Genomic DNA, 16694 nt, shown 5'->3' with positions numbered 1-16694 from the left:
CCCTCCTTCAGATCCTCTTCCAAGTGTGATGCAAATCCCTTTTGTCTCTCCACGTTAGGAAATCCCAGATGAAAAACTGTTTCTTGTTTTGGGTTCATCCCAGCATGTTTGCATGTGAGTTAAATGACATTCTTCAACATTGCTTGGCTTCAGTAATTGAAGCACATTGTGTACTGTGACATGTGAAACTCATTAAGCCGGTCCATTTGTCATGTGTGACAGTGTGTGTGTGTGTGTGCAAGTGTTGTCTGTTGGTTTGGTGCTACGACTGCTCAAACCTGGAACTCCTCCATCTGCTGCAGATCTTCTTACTCTTGTTTCTGAATCACCCATCTGAGTTTCTCATTGTGCTCAAAATCTTCCTTTTTGCTTTGGCTGCATACACCGCTGTCTCGGTGAAGAAGGAAGGTATTACATCAAGAACAAAAGCGATGAGCTGCTGCGCTAAATCCTGAATTGGAATTGTTTTTCCTCGCTACTTTGGATATTTCAAAGAAGAAAATCCTAGAAACTTGTTTTTTGGTCAACGTGAAGACTTCAGTTTGGTAGGGCTTTATGATTGATATCGTAAAGGCTATTAATGAATACGAATAGATGCCTTTCTCCTTTGACTTATGACGGAAATGTTGCTTCCACAATGTTAAAAACAATGGCCCTATCTTCAGTAAGATTGTTTCCCTTGCTTTCACTATGCGATTCTGTGTGCCTTTTAAGGATAATTGCCCCATTTTGGCAACACTTAAGTTGCGCATATACTTATAAAGGTAATAAAATGATTACACGAGTGCTCTGTAGTCCAAACTAGGAAATCAAACTCTTTATTGCTCCCAAATTGTCAACAGCAGCACATTACAGAGCACTCCTTCCCTTCTTAACTTTCACTATAAAAGCCAAGACTTAAACACGGCCTCACTGCTAGCCAGAGAGCATTTCTCCAAGAGGCAGTTCAACCAAATGTCTTACAGTCGATCACTCCAGGTAGCGGGAGTTGGAACAACCAAAGTTTTGTGAAAACTGAGTAGGTGACGAACGTGAACATTGAGATTTATAAAAAAACGATATATTTTTACCAAGCTTGCTCAATAATTACACAAGCCTGGCTGGTTATAATACTGGATGTTTAACTCTGCTTTTATCATAGCACTGAGACTTGGGTGCCTGTTTCAAATTGTCATCCTTATGGTTGGTTCTTGCTTTGGACAGTAGACAGGCTGCTATGGCCATTTTGTAATATGTAATCACGGTCTTTGTTTGTTTGGAAACAAATGCAGTTTGTCCTACCTGAGGTTGTTGGTAGGAACAAGACGAAACAAGGAAAGGGATCCAATTTCCGGCACCAAAAAATAGATCATCAGACTCACGAGAAATGTTTTCGGATTTCTTACTTACTGGCTGCATACTAACATACAGTAGCCTAATAATCAACAGCATCTGGCTTTGGAAACAGTAATTAAAAAAATGGTAGAACCAAGACAGTTTCACATGCATCACAGGCAGGACGACCCATAAAAGGAATTAATGCAGGGACCCGGAGCATGGTGCGTGTCTAGAAGAGAGAAGACATGGGCATATCAGCTGCAAGAGTATTCGTAAACTCCCTAACTCTTCCTTTGTGGATGTCGTTTTTAATTGGGTTTCTGTCATGTTTCTGACTCTTCTACTACAGCAAAAAGCCCTAATGGTATTTTTATTGAGAGGCCTCTCTATCTCAGTGTTTTCCTTCTACTCCATTTGAGATGCTGCTACTCTGTGTTTTGACATAACTTTCCTTCCATAGATTTGTCTCCTTGTATTATTCACTCTGTTATTCATTTGTTTTAAGCATTGTACACACTACACAAATATATTTTGACAGCGTTTGACTCTTCCATTAGTGCAGACTGCATGGAGAAGCAGTCAATAATCTATCCTTAAGTGGCCCTGACTGCTGACCTCTCCTGTCAACACATGGACCTGATCCTGTCTAAACATCTTCCAGCTGGGGAAGCCAGGCTGTCCTTCGTGGTGGTCTCTGGGTTACAGTGCGGGGTATCCCTTCCTTTCAGTTTTCAGTCTTAGATTTTGTGGAGCTCAGGATTTTTTTCTGTCATCAGCATGGAGCAATTTGACCAAATGAAGGTGGGAGGAACTGTTGCTGCGTGTCAGGTCACAAGTCATTTTAAAAGTCTGATGCTAACTTGTTATAATATGACTGTTTGTGCCATGGCTTAAGGTCATCAGCGTGGTACTTATTTTCAGCGGAAGTAATGCCCTGGAAGTGTGTTTGTACAGGGCGCTGTATGAGCAAAATATATGACTAAATATTTACAGATTTGACAAAAAGTACATTGGATTATAATGAAAGACTCCATCTTTTTTTCTTTTTCAGCTTCATAGGTGTAGGTACTGTAGGTGTTTTTGAACTTGTGAGTAGGGAGGCTAACTGTTACCTTCTGCGTCAAGTCTTTGATAAGGTAGGCTAATCGCTTCCTGTTTTAAGATGTATACTTTACACTGGGACAGTGTTTCCTATACAACTTGTGAAAAGCAAATGATTAAGCATATTACACAAAATATAAATGAAACCTGATTGTCAGTATCCTTATACAGAGTGTCCACTCCCATAGAAGCGAATGGTTTCTCCCTCAGTGCGATCAGTCCAATAGCCACAGTCATCACGCAAATATCGCATCACCACCTTTTGAAGACAGTGTATAGGGGTTATGCAAGGGGTTATTACGGTTGAAATGCAAGCAATGGGAAGGCCTGCATTCATGAGGTAATGTCAAGCACTTTCTTTGTGACTGACTCATTCACATGAATGCCCAAAGGGCCTGGATTTTGGCCAAAGGGCATTCGACAGTGTGGCAAAACAAATCCAGTGTCACGCTCCCTCTCCACTCTCCCATCAGGCGGAACAATAGTACCAGCTTTTATTAATAGACGATAGTATTTCATCAGGTTCTCAGTGTCATCAGGACTGGAGGAAAAACAGCAACACTAGGGAGTGAAAGAAACGGTATCTGTGATTGCAGCATTATGTGTTTCCTATTTCAGATGGAAATACTGTGCTGTGTTTTGATTTGTTTTCATATATCAGACTGTATCTTTTTTTTATGTTTGTTTTATGGTTCTGGTGGGATTAGATTCTGCAGAGAGATACAACTGTACAACCTGCAACTGCAGATCCTCATAAGACAATTAATCACCAATATAAACATAAACCAATTATGCTCCGCTTCCAGACTAGCATTACTTTATGTTCCTGACCTCTGCTTATGATTTATGTCTCGTATATTTATTTATCCTCATTTATTTATGTGTAAATCAGGTTTTTAAAGTAGTGTACTGAATACAATGACGTGAGAATGAATTTTCGTCCTTCAGATTTATGTCAGTTTACAACAAAGTACACAATGTAGTGAAAGAATTACAGTTTAAATAAACGTTAGGAGCCTGTGTGGCTACAGTGCTTTATTTATCTTCAGTTTTGACCTAATCGTGACAGGTTGACGTGCTGATTCATGAGGGTCAAGGGAAGCGGATGGGATGATAGGGATTGCAGCATGCTGTGCTCTGATGACAGATGAAGAAATAAATGGATCGGCTGTTTCTGCTGTTCTGAACTCAAGCCTTGGGGAGAACCAATTAGTGAAGGCACATTAGCCATGCCTAGCATCAGCTTCCCTTCTACCTCATGTGAAATGGAGTAAGTCTCAATCCTTTAGGTATTATGCCATAACATATTTCACATGCGTATGTCTCTGGAGGATGCATGTGTGTGTGACTGAGGTCACCATATGGGAATATTGTCCATGCTTCTTGTCTGCCTTTTAACCAATTCCCTCATGTCAGATTGCTTGGGATCAACGTCAGACAGAATGTAAACAATTTTCTCTGTTGCAAAGAGGACACGTGAGAGCGAGCGATGGTGCAACACTGTACTATTGCGCAAGATAATGTCAAAACAAATTACTCACAGGACATCAAGCCATGTTCTAATCATTGCCATAAGCATTATCTCATCATCACTGGCATCTCCCCCATTGTCAGAAAACAAACAGGTAAGTATTATTGAAGTAACTGGGGCTTGCTGGTAGTTATTCTATCTGTGCTGGATCTCCTTTTTCTGATGATTTAAAAACATGTTTTCCCTAAAATGTGATTGGCTTGCTAGCTCTTCTTCTCAAGCCTCCCATTTTCCAGGCTTCAGCAATTTGACAGAGTTGCTGCCTATCTTTTTGTGTTTTCTCTCTCTGTCTCTCTTTCCATCCTTTCCTCCCTTCATTATCTGCTCCTGATATCGAGCATTAGGCTACAACTCTGATATAATACTCATTGTGAGGAGAACAAAGATAAATAGAGTTGATTGAATCTCCATCAATCCCATACAGTATGTACTCGCCTGTCTTGCCAACAGGAAATAGAATATGAAGTGTGGATTTTACAGTGTGTGAAATGCTGCGTTATTGTACACCAGTATGTTTCTTTGGTTACACATTAGCGGCCTGTGTACACATCGCAGTGAATGTTGACACATTGCTGTCATGCACACAATACATACATGTGAAGTCTTTTTTGATTAGGTCATGTTATGGATCTCAGATGTGCTGTGATACAGCTCTAATGAGAATTCGGGAGGACCGGGAGGTTTCCCGATGGCCTGGCCTGTTAAGTGGCCTGCTGGCCTGAGGATTTTTTTGTATACGTATGTATTGTGAACCCAACGCTGCGCAAATGTGGGTCTGACTCTGCCTCACAGAGGGTGACTGACTGTCTACATGATGTGGCCTGCCGACATGGCCACTTTCATACAGATCATACTAATGCCCTCGATTGGTCTCTGTGTGTCATTCAAGCTCGGGAGGGTGTGTGTTAGTGTATGTGTGGCGCGAGCGAGCGAGAGAGAAAGCGCGCGCACCGGTTACGTGTATTGTTGTTGTTAGCATCTGGTGCTAGCTAGCTTCGCTAACGGATATCATGAGCTGTCAACAAGGTGGAGGAGAGCTCTCTACTGTCAGACTGAGAGGCTGATAACTACAGCTCAGGTGAGGTAAAGGACTCTTAAGTGTTTAGATAGTTAACTTAGTCTAAGTTCTCTGTGGGTCTCAAACGGTTTGGTCACCATTTATGTAAACACATATTTCCATTTGAAGGGGGAGTGATTAGTAAAATATGGATGAATAATAAAAAATAAAATGTTAACTAGGTGAAAAAAGGTAAGATAAACTTGTTGAGAGCTAAAACTAGTCTTTGCTGCTGCCTCAAAGAGGAGCAGGGGGAGAGGAGGGAGAGAGGCTGATTCAGGAGCCCAGACACACTCACAACTATAAATGAACCAAAAACAAATAAATAAACAAGTTTAAATGTTTTTTCATATTGCATATGGTATGTTATTGGTTATGGCCATCTCCGTCCCGCGGGCCCACTACCTACGGGAAACAGCGATGGGGTCGGGTGCGCTGCCAGAAGGGTGGCAGTGAAAGCGGAGGGTCTCGACGGACCAGACCCGGGCGACAGAAGCTGGCTTTGGGGACGTGGAACGTCACCTCTCTGGGGGGGAAGGAGCCGGAGCTTGTGCGGGAGGTGGAGCGTTACCAGTTGGATCTGGTTGGGCTCACCTCTACGCACAGCGTCGGCTCTGGAACCTTACTTCTGGATAGGGGTTGGACTCTATTCTTCTCCGGAGTTGCTCAAGGTGTGAGGCGCCGGGCGGGTGTGGGGATACTCACAAGTCCCCGGTTAGGTGCTTCGTTGTTGGAGTTTACCCCAGTGGACGAGAGGGTCACCTCCCTACGCCTGCGGGTTATGGGGGGGAAAACTCTGACTGTTGTGTGTGCTTATGCACCCAACAGCAGTTCAGAGTATACGGCCTTCTTGGAGACCCTGGAAAGAGTCCTGTATGGGGCTCCTGAAGGGGACTCTTTAATCTTGCTGGGAGACTTCAACGCACATGTGGGCAATGAAGGAGACACTTCGAGGGGCGTGATTGGGAGGAACGGCCCCCCTGATCTGAACCAGAGTGGTGGTTTGTTACTGGACTTCTGTGCTAGTCATGGATTGGCCATAACAAACACCATGTTCGAACATAAGGATGCTCATAAGTGTACGTGGTACCAGAGCACCCTAGGCAGAAGGTCCATGATCGATTTCGTTATCGTATCATCGGACCTGAGGCTGTATGTTTTGGACACTCGGGTAAAGAGAGGGGCGGAGTTGTCAACTGATCACCATCTGGTGGTGAGTTGGGTCGAGTGGCGGGGGAAGCCTCTGGATAGACCTGGTAAGCCCAAACGTGTAGTTCGGGTGAACTGGGAACGTCTGGAGGAGGCCCAAGTTCAGGAGGCCTTCAACTCACACCTCCGGCGGAGCTTTTCGGGCATTCCTGTGGAGGTTGGGGACATTGAACCAGAGTGGTCGGTGTTCAAAGCCTCTATTGCCGAAGCCGCGGCGGGGAGCTGTGGTCTCAAGGTCCTAGGTGCCTCAAGGGGCGGTAACCCTCGAACCTCCTGGTGGACACCAGTGGTCAGGGAAGCCGTCCGACTGAAGAAGGAGGCCTTCAGGGATTTGTTATCCCGGGGGACTCCCGAGGCAGTTGCAAGGTACCGACAGGCCCGAAGGGCAGCAGCCTCATCCATGGCCGAGGCAAAGCAGCGGGTGTGGGAGAAGTTCGGAGAAGACATGGAGAAGGACTTTCGGGCGGCACCAAAGTTGTTCTGGAAAACTGTCCGACACCTCAGGAGGGGGAAGCAGGGAACCATCCAAGCTGTGTACAGTAAGGATGGGACGTTGTTGACCTCAACTGATGGAGTGTTAGGGCGTTGGAAGGAACACTTTGAGGAACTCCTGAACCCGACAACTCCGCCCTCTATGTTAGAGGCAGAGCTGGAGTATGACGGGGGATCAACACCAATCTCCCGGGGGGAGGTCACTGAGGTCGTCAAACAACTCCACAGTGGCAAAGCCCCGGGGGTGGATGAGATCCGCCCGGAAATGCTGAAGGCTCTGGGTGTTGAGGGACTGTCATGGTTGACACGTCTCATCAACGTTGCGTGGAAGTCGGAAACAGTACCGAAGGAGTGGCAGACCGGGGTGGTGGTTCCCCTTTTTAAAAAGGGGGATCAGAGGGTGTGTGCCAATTACAGAGGCATCACACTACTCAGCCTCCCCGGGAAAGTTTACTCTAAGGTACTCGAAAGGAGGGTCAGGCCGATTGTCGAACCTCAGATTGAGGAGGAACAATGCGGATTCCGTCCTGGTCGTGGAACAACGGATCAGCTTTTTACTCTTGCAAGGATCCTGGAGGAGGCCTGGGAGTACGCTTATCCGGTCTACATGTGTTTTGTAGACTTGGAGAAGGCGTATGACCGAGTTCCCAGGGAGTTACTATGGGAGGTGCTGCGGGAGTATGGGGTGAGGGGGTCTCTACTCAGGGCCATCCAATCTCTGTACTCCCAAAGCGAGAGCTGTGTCCGGGTCCTCGGCAGTAAGTCGGACCCATTTCCGGTGAGGGTTGGCCTCCGCCAGGGCTGCGCTTTGTCACCAATCCTGTTTGTAATATACATGGATCGGATTTCGAGGCGTAGTCATGGGGGAGGGGCTCTGCAGTTCGGTGGACTAAGGATTGCACCACTGCTTTTTGCAGATGATGTGGTTCTAATGGCTTCATCGGTCTGTGACCTTCAGCACTCACTGGATCGGTTCGCAACCGAGTGTGAAGCGGCTGGGATGAGGATCAGCACCTCCAAATCTGACGCCATGGTTCTCAGCAGGAAACCGATGGACTGTCCACTCCAAGTAGGGAATGAGTCCTTACCCCAAGTGAAGGAGTTCAAGTATCTCGGGGTCTTGTTCTCGAGTGAGGGAAAAATGGAGCGTGAGATGGGCCGGAGAATCGGAGCAGCGGGAGCGGTACTGCAGTCGCTTTACCGCACCGTTGTGACGAAAACGGAGCTGAGCCAGAAGGCAAAGCTCTCTGTCTACCGGGCCATTTTCGTTCCTACCCTCACCTATGGTCATGAAGGATGGGTCATGACCGAAAGAACGAGATCGCGGATACAAGCGGCCGAGATGGGTTTTCTCCGCAGGGTGGCTGGTGTCTTCCTTAGGGATAAGGTGAGAAGTTCGGTCATCAGGGAGGGACTCGGAGTTGAGCCGCTCCTCCTTCGCGTCGAAAGGAGCCAGTTGAGGTGGTTCGGGCACCTAGTTAGGATGCCACCTGGGCGCCTCCCTAGGGAGGTGTTCCAGGCACGTCCAGCTGGGAAGAGACCAAGGGGTAGACCTAGGACCAGGTGGAGGGATTATATCTCTTCGCTGGCCTGGGAGCGCCTTGGGATCCCCCAGTCAGAGCTGGTTGATGTCGCCAGGGAAAATAAAGTTTGGGGCTCTCTGCTGGAACTGCTACCCCCGCGACCCGACCGCGGATAAGCGGGAGAAGATGGATGATGGATGGATATGGCCATGTTATTATGATTTTATGATTATTTAAATGTATACAGTTCTGTTTCATATGGGTGTAGTCTCTTTATTTCCCCCTCAAAGTGCACCAGATTGATGCATTTAAGTCCAACATTTAAACATTTTTACCGGGGGAGCATGCCCCCGGACCCCCCTAGAAGATTTGAGGTCCACCTCCACTTAAAATATGTTCACATAGGTTCCTAAATAGATTTGCACATTATTTTAAATAGTAACCCATGTCCATATGTTTATTCTGGGGTAGTAGATTTAAAGTTTAGGGCTATCACTACGGGCAGCAACGCTGTAAATATTGACAAATAAATCCAGAAAAATGGCACAAAAGAAAACTGGTAGTGGCCTGGCTGGGTGTATAATTCCCGGCCTGACTTATTTTCCCAGTCCGGCCCTGTGCACAATAGATCTTCATGCGGTACTGTTGGCTCTCAATATGTTTGAATTAAATGAGTAACTTCAGCATCTGTACATACCAACACTCATTATTCAGGTGGTTGCAATCTGTATAATAGTGATCAATGTGCTTCCAGACAAAACCAATCAGAGCAGCCCTAGATAACTCTGTTTGACTCCCCAATATAGGATGAAAAATGTGTCTATAAATAGGACTGGATTGAGAAAAAAAACCATTGTCATCAAAGAAAACGTATTGAATCCATCACACTTGGCTTGTTGTATCTCGTGCGAGGGGAACTGTTGAGCTGAGCTTGTTAGATCCGGCTGACTTGCAAGGTTAGTGTTTAGATGCCTGCTCAGGTCAGATTACTTTATGCAGTGGTGACCAGTCTTTCTCCCTCTCCCTCCCACACACACACAGAAGGAATGGGCATGTCACACTAACTCTGGCATGGATGCTACCTCTTTCATCTGAGGGCCAGCCCACCGCTCTGAATGGGCTCCCCAACACCAGCTGCATTGCCTGATATGGAAATAACTAGTGACTGTAAAACAGTTGGTGTGCGTGAGCGGATACTGCTGTCTTTCTAAAACATCAAACTAGCCTCTTGTTAAAAAAGAGTAGTCTGTATATTCCAAAGAATGGCTGGGAGGGTTTATTACTCGTCAGAATTAGCCTTGTTTGCACTCAGGTGATAGCTAACTCACCGTTAACCTCTGATCTTCCTTTCTAGAAGTGCACGAAGGCTGTATCCTTCAGATAGCATCACAAGGCTCAGCCCTTCTTGTATTAATGATGTTTCATTGAACACAGCATCAAAATAAATCTAAACTCTGATGTCAAAGCTATAAATTCTGTGCACTATTTTACTCTGCATTAACTGACACGTTGCTGATACAAGCCCAACCTGGAGCCGTAATGGACTCCACTGTTAAATGTTGCTTATCCTTTCCTAATCTGTTTTCCACGACTATATGTCATGTTTGTTAGCTGTTATTGGTCCCACTTGTGTGGTAAATCACAGTTGGTGAAACAATGGTTCGGCATGTGGACTAAAAACGGAGGCTTGTATAAATACCTGAGCAGGATTGATGTTGGCTATCTGTCAGTCTTGTTTTTGTATCTAAAGGGAGCAACCAATTACACTGCAGTTTGAAGTATTTGCTCTTTTTAATAGATCCCAATGGAGGACACACCACAAATGAACATGAAATGGAATATTTGTATGCAGGAGGGTCCTCAGGTCTTCCCTCTCTCTCATCTTGTAACTGTTGGCGGGATGATCTAACCTTAGTCTCACGACGACATACATGACATCCGCACACAGCAGCCGTTGCTAAAGGCATGATGACAAGCTGTCTCCTGCTCTCAGGGAGACTGAAGGAGGACATTGATGATGAGGGCTGAGTGCTGCGATGTGTCTCTGTGCTGCAGTTGCGGGACGACATGTAGGGCTGCTCGATTATGGCAAAAATCATAATGTCGATTATTTGGGTCAATAATTGTAATTGCGATTACTAAATACGATTATTCATTGACTTTGAAAACATCCATTTATTGGAGAAAAACAATTTGAACAGTATGTTTTTAACAGTTGATTACCCTGAACTTTAAGTAAATTCAACTGAAAAAAAATAAAAAAAATAATAATAAAAAAATAATCGTTTTATTTCGATTACGTTGTTTTCGTAATGCAAGCCATAATCGTAATCGCGATTAAAATATGATTAATTGAGCAGCCCTAACGACACGTTGAAAAAGGGTCCTTTGCAGCGTCCTGCCTCTCAGGGCTCCTTTGGCCTGTGTATAATTGATGAGCGGAGTGAATAATAGATGAGTTTGTGACTGTCAGCCAGCCTGATGGGGATGGACACAGCTCAAGTTTGGCTCTCCTCATCTGGCTGATGATGACAATGATGGTGATGATGATGATGCCCGTGTTTCTTCCGCAACGCTGTCCTGGATGGCAACACAAAGACAGAGGGATGTGCCAGAAGAGAAGAGGCAATGAGAGGAGGAGGAAGAGGAGAGAGAGGCGGGGTTGGCGTGTGGGGAGGACGAAGAGAGCAAGAATGGAAGTTGGATAAAAGGAGGGCAGAGGATGTGAGTGGGGGAGGGGAAACCGCTAGAGATGGGAGAAAATCACTTACAGTACAGGTCAGACTTAGAGGGGAATTTGGTTGAAGTAGTGGCCTATAAACTGACTAGGCAACCTTATGTTCATATATATATTATTTATATATATATAATTCATAATAAATCTCTTGCCAATTATCTCTGAGGAAATATAGACGGTTTGCGTTGGACATATCGGGGAGGTCCTGACATGTTGAGACAGGAGCATGCTGCCAGGGTATGAATATATTACCGGGGTCGTTCCCGAATCATTTTCAATCTATGTCCTCTTTTTAATAACAATCCTGCTCTCACAGACAATAATTTACATATCAATGTGTTCTTTCAGAAAGGGATTACCACTGAAATTGGACCTGTTACAGATTTGATGGAAAGAAGGGTTCTACAAATGTCTCATAAAGAAATGAATCTTCTCTCCGCATGACATGCATGCTGATACAAAGTTGGCATGGTATTGTCCAGAGGCAACTCGCGATGGACAAAGTTGGTGCAAGGGGGTTTCAGGACCAAACTGTAATTGACCCGGCTTTGAGAGGTCAGTGATAATTCCCATTGCTGTTAGCGAGGCTAGTATTGTGAGATTGGATCTATGTAATTTTGAGCATATATGCATTTGATTATGTTGAGAAAATACATATTCACATCTCGGAGCTGCATAACATGAACTGGTTGTGATTGTTTGTTTGAACAAAATAACATTGTACATAAGGAAATAGGGCTGTCAGTCGATTAAAATATTTAATCGCGATTAATCGCATGATTGTCCATAGTTAGTCGCGATTAATCGCACATTTTGTATCTGTTCTAAATGTTCCTTAGAGGAATATTTTTCAAGTTTTTAATACTCTTATCAACATACACTGAACAAAAATATAAATGCAACACTTTTGTTTTTGCTCCCATTTGTCATGAGATAAACTCAAAGATCTAAAACATTTTCTATATACACAAAATAACCATTTCTCTCATATTGTTCACAAATCTGAAAAAATCTGTGATAGTGAGCACTTCTCCTTTGCCGAGATAATCCATCCCACCTCACAGGTGTGACATATCAAGATGCTGATTAGACAGCATGATTATTGCACAGGTGTGGCCACAATAAAAGGCCAGGGTCGGAGCAGCTCATTTGCTTTAGAGAATATTACACCCGGAAGTAAGTATTCTCTCCGCTTCGCTTGACAAACCCCGTGATAGTCCTCAATTTCTGTGATTGGAGAGTGTGCTCCGAGGGTTACGCCGAGCGTCGAACAGCACTTGAAATGGGATGGAACCACGGCAGACTGTCCAAAACTGGATTTGAACGGGTCCACCGCGTCCCCCCCCCTCCCCCACCCCGTCCCCAGAACTACACATGCTGGCTATTGTGTTTTGCAACATGTTCTCTATCTATGGCACGTCTCTACTGGGAGTTGTAGTTTTAACTTTTAAGACGTTTACATTTCCCATAATAAGAAGTTGCCTTAAACTGTGTACATCCCTGGAGGTTTAGGGGATAGGAAACACTCAAATTTGAAACATATAATTAATAAATGGGTGAAAATTGCTTGTGCCCAATGGGCAGCATTAATATACCCACATGGCAGCTAAGGTCAGAAGAGCTTTATTTAACAGCTGGTCTTATGTTTGTGAACCCTCCTGTTGTTAATTGATAACATTACATTACATTAATTGATAAGCCTGAAACATGCACTTGTCAAGGTTCAGAGGCAAATTTTGCAAATATGGCAGTAGCCATCGATCAGCTTAAGATAAGATATACTTTATTAATCCCAAATTGGAAACATTTGCATTACATCAGCATGTGTAACAGTTGTAAATATGCAGTGGTGTTTATTTACATCATTTAGTATAATCACACAAATTCTGTGTTTTATATTTAACAATTCTGTGTTCTTTATTTATTAGTTGTTCAATACCTGACAAGGCCGGAGATGAAATATCTACATACATCTAAAAGAGTATAATACATTATGTATAATATCAGTTAAAATAAGTGCTTCAACATAGTTAACATTGCTGGAGGTATGCACAAATATTGATAGATGTCTTGTAATGCACTATTGAAGAACCTGTGACCCAAGTTTTTCATTCAATGCATAACTACACCATAGTTGTGTAGGCCTATATGATATGTCAATAAACCTTAGAAAATCTTGAAATCTTGAAAGGGATGTGGAAAATAGTCATTATATACAGTCTTTAATGAACTATTAGTAGAGAATAACGAGTAATGAATATACTTTATAGGGATCCTATTAATATCTAATAATACAAATAATGAAATTCAATAACATGCTTTAACCACTGGGTGTCCCTTTATATCAGCTGTGCACCTTTATGGTGTAAATACAGCCTATCTACCAATTGGATCAAATATAAAAGTCAGCCGAATTAGTCTTGATACTGCAAGGAGACGTATTGTGTGAAAAGAAATGTAAGATGTTGTTTAACTGCTGATATATTTATGATCCACGTCATGTTTTCAGTTCCTCATGTTTGTCTAGAAGTCTTCTCATCAGGGCTCTATAAATAGAGAACTACGGTAGATATGTAATATTTAATGCAGCCGAACCGTGTATTACAATGCCGTTATGTGATGAATTTCAAAGAGAAAAGCAAGCACACTCGGAATAAAGTATTTTTTTTAAAAATGTTTTCGGTCTGTTTCCGGTATTTGTTAATGACGATGTGCTGTGAGATGTGAGACTGGAATTGCACAGGGGAAAATAACGTATCTTGAGATGTGCTGTGGACCAACACTATACATTGACGGGGAAGGGGGTAGCAATAAAGATAACACCATTAAACAGTTACACAACATAACAGAAATAATATCGATAGCAGCGTCCCTAGCAACCACCTTGGTAACAATGAAAACGTTATATGGACGCAATTATCTGAAGTAATCTTCGTAATAACTAGCAAACTAAAGATCATCAACATAATCTGAAATAACAACTCATATTTCTCGCATCAAATGACATCAAAACGCATTTTAATGGCCAAACTAACTTTAAAATAGGCATTTTCCACCGAGAATAAAACGAAGTTCGGCCATGTTTTTTTTTTTCTGACATTGGAATGAATGGTGAAAAAAAACGGGGTTTGTCAAACAGAGCACATGGTGTAGTCCTAAACGATAGCTGGGGATTCTGGGTAGTGTAGTGTCTTCTGCCATCCTTTACTCCAAAAAAATATTTGTTTCTCCGAATCGAAGGGGAAAAATACAAAAGCATTGCACACAATTTAAACCAATCAATGTTGTGTAATTAACAAGGATAATCTGGTGTTTTTTAGTCGATGAGTAGTGCAGATATCACTGTTAAATCAATCGACAGTAAGGGGAATACTTACTTCCGGGTGTACAATTCTCCGTTATCCAATGGGAATGGACGTTCACATTGCCTTTTTAAGGGCAGCCGACACAAACGAATGCCGTGCTTCCATGAGCGTCAAATCCCGCCGCAGATGGGAATACATTGCAATCAGTTGAAAGCTATTTGCATCCCTTTATGAAGCTGAAGGAGCCTAGGAGCGTCACAACTGCACACCACGGACACTGACCAAACGTCGCTCCTGGACGATTATGGAGTGAGAGTGTGTTGGTGGGGGGCAGACCTCACCTCCTCTAGGGGGGGTCCTCACCTCCTCTAGGTCCTCACCTCCTCTAGGGGGCCCCGGGAAGATTTTTTTTTTAAATATTGAAGTTAAAAGCATCAATCTGGTGCACTTTGAGAGCAACATGAAGAGATCTATGGATACCTCTCTCAGCACCCATATGAAACAGAACTGTAAACAGATTTTCTTTTTCTTTTTTACAAATCACTCTCCTTTTAAACTGTATTCTTGTTTTACTGCGATATAGTATTTCATACCTGTTTTTTCATTTATTCTCTTATTGTTTGTATAACTATAATGATCATGTGAAGGTGTGCCGCGGAAATAATCTTTTGAATAATTTGTGACAACCGCTCTAAACACTCAGTCCTTTAGCTCACCTGAGCCCCTCAGTCCGACAGGGGAGGACTCTTCTCCAGCTTGTTGTGGAAACAGCTCCTTCTGTCCGTTAGTGCAGCTAGCTAACCAGATGCTAACATCACGGTCCCCGCAAGCACCGCTCTCTCTCTCTCTCTCTCTCTCTCTCTCTCTCTCTCTCTCTCTCTCTCGATCTCTCTCTCTCTCTCTCTCTCTCTCTCTCTCTCTCTCTCTCTCTCTCTCTCTCTCATCTCTCTCTCTCTCTCTCTCTCTCTCTCTCGCTCTCTCTCTCGCTCTCTCTCTCTCTCCATGCAACTCTCTGATTGGTCTGGTGAGGTGACTTGCCTCTGTTGCATTCACTGAACACGGGAAATTGCATTCCTACCGTCCTCTCTTGTGTCATGATCTTTATATATACAGTCTATGGTCATGATGAGGTTCACGTAAAGCACGGTTAATGTATTATATTATTGAGGTGTCTCAAATATACGTCAATCAAGTGGCACCTGCTAACGGGGTGGTGGATTATAGGTTTACATCTAAAAACGTATTTTTCAAACATTATTATTTTAATTTAATTTGTATTTATTTTGTTACTTTTTTTTAACGGTCCACGATCTACCCGCACCACACTCGCGATCGACCGGTCGATCGCGATCGACTGGTTGGCGACCACTGACGTAAGGTCTCTCTCCCTCGCGCCACACATACACACACCCTCCCGGTCCTCCCGATGGCCAGTCGGTGCCTGCCGCGCTCTGAAACTACGGGGCGGCCGAGGACAAAAAATACACATGCGTTAATCGCGTTAAAATAATTAGTGGCGTTAATTGTTTTTTGCGTTAACTTGACAGCCCTATATTAGATGCATGATAAATAAAGATGTAGGAAATACCTTCATGTATTCCCAATGTACAATATAATCTGCTGCAATTAGAAAATGTACTGTTTCTAAAAAATGCAACATTTTGCATCCAGGATATGATGTAACCTCAGGAGGAATTGGAACATGTATTCTCCCAAGGTGACCATCCTTTAACTTTAATGACCCCATGACCTTTTTTCAATAGTTCTACCTTAACAATGAAAAGGGGGAATTTTAGACTTCTTCTTTACACACTCATTAACTTTCCACAGATATCTGATTTTAGATATTTCTATTCAAAGACCGCTGTGTAGGCTTCATGCATATATCATTTATAGCTGCGTGTCTACTCCATCCTTTGAAACTGAAATGGAGACATGCTATGGGAATCCGTTGGTTTAGTGGATAGCTGTGGTGGTGCCACGGAGAAAGAGAGTCTGCCCTTTACACAACCGCTGGGACCGGGTGACTGACATTTCTGCTAATGCCATCACATGAGCCGTGCCATTTGGGTGAAGACATGGACAGATGCCACCCTCTGCTCACACCACTGTGACCACACAGGAAACTCCATGTCTCTGTGTGTTTTCAAGTGGAAGTCTGGGGAGGTGAATTCTTACAGCCATCTATGGAAGAACGCTGCCTCCTCTAACGTCATATGTTGAATCCTTCAGATGATTAATGAGTGCAGGTGACAGCCGTCAGTACGAGCGCAGTATTTGCTTGGATATAGCGTAGCCGCACCAAACGTATCACGGGGAAGATTTTATGTGTGGCATTTTACAGCTCCTAATGAATCTCAGTCATGAAAAGTTGCGTGTCTGAATGTTATTTACGATAAACGTTTTTGCAACGTGTTGACCT

Source organism: Gymnodraco acuticeps, unplaced genomic scaffold (assembly GCF_902827175.1).
Source record: "Gymnodraco acuticeps unplaced genomic scaffold, fGymAcu1.1, whole genome shotgun sequence".
NCBI lineage: Eukaryota > Metazoa > Chordata > Actinopteri > Perciformes > Bathydraconidae > Gymnodraco > Gymnodraco acuticeps.
Note: the sequence above shows the minus strand (reverse complement) of the source record.